The sequence below is a fragment of the Rhagoletis pomonella genome, unplaced genomic scaffold (genome assembly GCF_013731165.1).
Source record: "Rhagoletis pomonella isolate Grant_MI unplaced genomic scaffold, Rhpom_1.0 Rhpom_scaffold_00012, whole genome shotgun sequence".
In the NCBI taxonomy this organism is placed as follows: Eukaryota; Metazoa; Arthropoda; class Insecta; order Diptera; family Tephritidae; genus Rhagoletis; species Rhagoletis pomonella.
Window position 1 is genome coordinate 8,452,072 of NW_023458566.1, and position 5,658 is coordinate 8,457,729.

Below are 5,658 nucleotides of genomic sequence, written 5' to 3' on the forward strand. Positions count from 1 at the left end.
GATGATCAATGATGATTTTCATGATCATGATTTTTATGAAATACTTTGATACACTTTAAATTTAGACAATGGGAAACATGGCCACACTGTGATTGGTACCATGTTACTGTGCAGTCACAAGAAGGATCTGTTTTTATATTTAGCATGGGAATCACTTTGTGGTATTCGTTGGTCTTCTCCGAAAGCCATAATTATGGCTCTGGAAAACTTTAACGGGTCTCAAACTGGTCAGGCTCTTTGACTATCCTTTCCATAGATTTCTTTTAACTGGAATTTAAATCCGACTACTTTCTGGATGTCCAATTGGTCACAACCGATTACAATTTCATATCCATATGGGCATAGAGTCAAAATTCCGGTACTGCCCTGAGGACGTTAAAACATAAGAATACATTTTGAGTTGCTATCCAGCATTGACTTGTTAAAGATTAGTTCATTCATAATAAGGAATTCGCCTACCAAGGAATTTTAAGGATTTTTTAGGGAAGTCGAAGTTTTAGGATGCAAACATTAAGGGCAATACCTAAGACAAGATAAATAAGATCTTTATAGTCACGAGAGTCACTTCGGTGACAATTATTGCATTGAAGCAGCTAAGCTGTAATTTTCCCGATCCACAGACAGGCTAATGAAGACTTTCCATTATTGCCAAATAATCACGAAGTTGAATTTGAATTTTCATACTCAAATCACTATTTTAATAGATAATAATTAAAAAAAATACGACTATTTTACATGCATTTCAATTTTAAATGATTATCCCAATGTGATCTGCTATGGCATAGTGCACCACAGCCTTTTATAATGACCACTTTTACCCACATACGTATAACAGCTCCACAATTGTGGCATAACTGACGTTGCCTCAAAGTGTGGCAAGTGGCGTAATATGCACTTTTCTATTCATTTGAGCTTTTAGCATTTTTACCTCGCATGTTCAGGCAACAAAAGCAAAATTAAGGCGTCCAAATGTAGAAAACTCGAAATTATTCACCCAAACTAGATTAAAGATACAAACCAATTTATACGTATTATACAATATGGCACAGTTAAGTATCTCCAGCTGGCCAGGACTTACTAGCGCACATACATATGTACATACTCAACCGCTGATCCACTAAATCGTAGAATGAAAGTGAAGGCAGACAAATAAACACAATAAATGAAATGAGACCACACCACAAAATGCCAAGACGCCAAGATGCCATGCCGTTCAAATACCAGCAGCCCAAAGTGCAGTCAAGAAAAGGGGGAAAAAAATAACTAATCATCTAACGAAGCAGCTGCCTCTGCGACTGCCGCTGTGATTATTGAGCTGAGAGTATTGAATTGCTATGACTGCTGCTAAGTTACATATCGCCAGCGCATGCGCGACATGCAATAATTCACGATTGTCTAAAAAGGCGTTGCTGCCGAGAAGTCGCTCTATCGCTTATAAGTGTTGGGAATGAGACAAATGAGGAAAATTCGGAAAAATGTGAGAAACAAGAAAATCTGTATTTTATGATTTACGGCGTATTACAGAGTGTCCACTAGTGGCACTAGTGGGATGTATTGAGGCGTTGAGTGTAGGCGGTAGCGAGCTTTACATGTTCCTACACACATAGAGTGCATGTTTAAGGTGGAAAAATAAATTAATTTTGAGAAGATTATTAGATATTTTTTATGGATAGTACATACAGACATATGTAAATATAAAGAGACATTATCTTTTATGACAGAAAAAATTCAAGCATAATTACTCGGACTGGAGACTGTTAATAAAATAAAGTTTTCTAAAGTTTAGTGTCCGATTAATCGAAGCCCGGACAATCCAGTGATCTCACTTTTCATGTTGCTTGCTGTGAGTTATCGTTAAAGGTTTGTCTCCATAAATTACACCAAATAAACGATGAAAATATTCTTGCTTACGAGTTAGGTTTGGAATTTAAAACTTTACTGCATAATAAACACTTCTGTTTCTAGCTATGATTTCTAAGCTTTTATTGTTAACAATCAAGTGTACAGAATAAATGAAAGAAGTTTCGGCAGGGTAAGGTAAATAAGGTTAGAAGGGCTTGTGTGGAATATTCCATGCTTTCACTCGGAGACAGAATTGTCCTCTTTTAGTGTAAGCAGGATACACTTACCTATTATAGAAAGAGTTGCTTTAAGTCATTATTCTAATGAACCAATTACTATTCCTGATGAAGCCGAGGAGATTCAACAGTTCCACTTCCGCTACCTCGCCCACACTGTTTAAGAAGCGTGAACCTAAGTGCTTGAGGCGCTTCTTCCGTAAACCTGAACATCGACACAGATAGTAGTTTTCCTCATCCACATCATGCCAGCCTCTGCAGAGAGTACCTACTTATTGGTATTCGCCACCGTTGAAGTATTGCTGCTATAGCAGAGTGTCCTGTTATAACGCCGGTATGGACTCTTACTGCAGATCTTTTGAGTTTCAGTATGTTCCCTGTCTCTTTGCTACTAAGCCGCGGCCATAATAATCTTGTGGACTCACAGTCTTCCCTTTTGTTCCGCAAGCCATTTGTCACGTCCACGGTGTACTCATTAATTTTCCTAACATGATCACTAAACGGCGGTAGTATGGAGCTATCCGCTTCTTCTATTGGCATCTCATCAGCCGACTCATCCCTTTCAATATTGGTATATCCAGAAATACAGCATAGAGTGACGTTGATTAATACGGCTCAGTGACGCCAACGTAGTGCGACATTTCCATACAATTCTCGATTTCACTATTTCCTAATGCCTTCAGTGCTGCCTGACAGTCGACAAAAATAGTGGCACTGTCTTCTGGAACTCTACTGCTAAGTACAGGACTAGCCACCTGCTCTATAGCGTAGATCTCCGCTTGGAAGACACTGCAGTCGTTCGGTAGACGAAAGGACTGGTTGATACGCAGATCTTTTGAGTAGATGGATATACCCCCCTCTGATACTGGCAGTCCTTCATTCCATCCTTCTCTGGCGGGAACCTAATGGGTATCTTCTTATTAAAGTCCCAAACAGGAGTAATGTAATCAGTGCTGGTCTCCAATGTCAGCTTTAATTCCTTTTAGCCGGCCTATTTTAAGGTAACTAAGACTAAAAACGAACATTTACTACAGTTGAGCCCTATTGTAGGAGAGGCTACGAAATTTCGCAGAATACCCAAATTTTTGTGCGCAGCCGTCAGAAAAAAGGATTACGAAAAATCAAGGCCATTTTTTAGCCGCTAAAAACTTGCATACCCAAAAAAGTTATAAAAGTTCTGATTAAAAAGCTCGAAATTTAGATACAAATTTGTGGACTTTTTCTAAATTCTGCATAAATCTTGAGACTGTTATATGGTTTTTGTTAAAGCATGAACCATATTTTTATAAAACAAGTAATTTTTAAACAAAAAACAAAACCGACTTCGATTCTCATATAAAAGTTTAAGATTATCGTTAATTTCTTCATTCATCCGATGATCGGATTTAAGCAAAATTAATAAGCGATAACCTGTGAGGTAACACCGTTCCTTTAAAAAACTATACTAACTATAGAAATCGGTTAACGTGGTCCAAAGTTATGTAACAAACATAAACATAAAAAATAAAAATAAAAAAAATATTCCGACGAATTGATAACCTCTCCCCTTTTTGTGAAGTCGGTTAAAAACATCAAAAAAAAAAATTTAGCTTGAAAACCATTTTAAATATTAAAAACGAAACACCATTCATCTGCTTTTGAGCGCCACTATATGTACACCCAGCATTATAAGACGGGAGAGGATCGACGAAATTTAGAGGTGGACGAGCAAACCTTAGGAAACTCCGTTGTACTCTTTCTTGGAGCGTATTGAATAAATTGAGTACCAAATTAACGAGGCATATCGTAACTTTGATCTGACTAACGACTAATAAAACGTTTTAAGTGTCTTCATTGGGGCTACGATTTTTTCGATTCAAAGCCTTTGTATGCCTCTTACGATGGCCCTCGACCTAAAACGCTGGAAAAGTAAAATAACGTTCCACAAATAAAAAAAATAGTTTGGTTTTTATGTTTACTTACCAAACTGCAGATTTTTAAATAAAACATTAGGCGTATTCTCTAAGTCTTGCTAAACCCCTGCACGCTGCACGTATTTCACGGCAGAACCAGTTTTCCTATGGGAAAACTTTGCAAACATTAAAATCCGTAGACTTGCAAGAGTTTGGATGACTTAAAGATTATCAAGACTTAAAAAAAAACGCATATTAAACTTGTCAGACGCAAAACAAATACAGAAAGACGTTTTCTGAAAAAATACTTAATTTCTTGATTTAAATTTAATGTAAAACGAATAGTTTTGATTCTCTTTGCCAGATATCAGCCAGTAGCATTGGCACTGAATTTCCACTATTATATGGGGGAATTGGCCATGATTCAAATAAAAAAAAAAATTGATAAAAAATATCGATAGAAGCAAAAAGCGAAATGTTTTTGCTAAAGAGGAAGCGGTGAGGTGTTTAAAAATAAACGAAATAAAATGCTTCGATTGAAGTGAAAACGATCTCCCTGGTGTTCATCGTGGCAAGTACGGCATTTGCGGGCCACAAAATTAAGAGGGTATGGTTATAAATCCTGTCACTTGTCTAGGAGGACTTTGTAGAGAATTAGTGTGTGAGTCGGATCTTCTCTTATCGAAGTTGGAGCAGATTTTCCGAGTCGTTCTGCAATTGAGTTCTGTCGGTCATCTTTTATTTTCCTTCTCGCAGTAGTGCCACGATTTTCAGGTACATAGATAGTACTACGCCCACATGCTGAGAGTAGTTGTCGCCCGATAACCAGCTTCCCTTCCTTGCAAGTTATCAACTAAATGAGAGAAGAGCTTGATTTATTCGAGCTGGTATAGTGTGGCCACAATCATGGATTTTTGGTATATGAGTTGGAGAAGTACTAGTTAATTTCAAATCAAGCAAAAACGGTGGCAGCGACAAATAACCTACCGAATGCCGTTATATAAATTTCAAGAGAGCCAAATTTCAAGAATTTCAAAATTCATATCACAAAAGAGTTCATAAAAACCTAAATCCTATTTTCGACTAAAGACATTTCCTTTCATACTCTTTCCAGTTTAGAAATATTCGCCAGTTAGCATAATAGCGAGCGTGCACTTATGAGTTAACCGTCTACTTTTCTTGTTGTTGTCGGCAGTCAACAAGGCTGTTAAAATGACATAAAACACGCATTGCATTTTAAAGTCAAGTGGATCAACAACTGGGTGTCTCCTCCGCATGCAGACGCAATGCATTTGCCAAAATGAGTGCCACGAAATCTCGCTAGGTGCGTAACCATGTAATCCATATTATGCGAAGATATACTTAGGCGCGTGTGTCTCTATGCGAGTGTAGTATTGCATGAGTCTGGAATAACAAGTTCCCGAGTAAGGCGTAAATGTAGGCGACTGATTTTGATTTGTTTTGCTTTTAATAAAAATCGTTATCTCACTAATGTGGCATATAAACGATGAATCAGGTAACTCCATTGCGGAGCAAACACTACATGCGTATCAGTAGACATCGTTGGCCAGTGGACCTATTAAAAGGCAAAAGTGTAGCAAATGCAACGAATGTATGTAACAGCGGTCGAATGCGTGTTGTAGCAACGCGCAAAGGTATTCGCCAGCCAACACGTACCACATTAGACA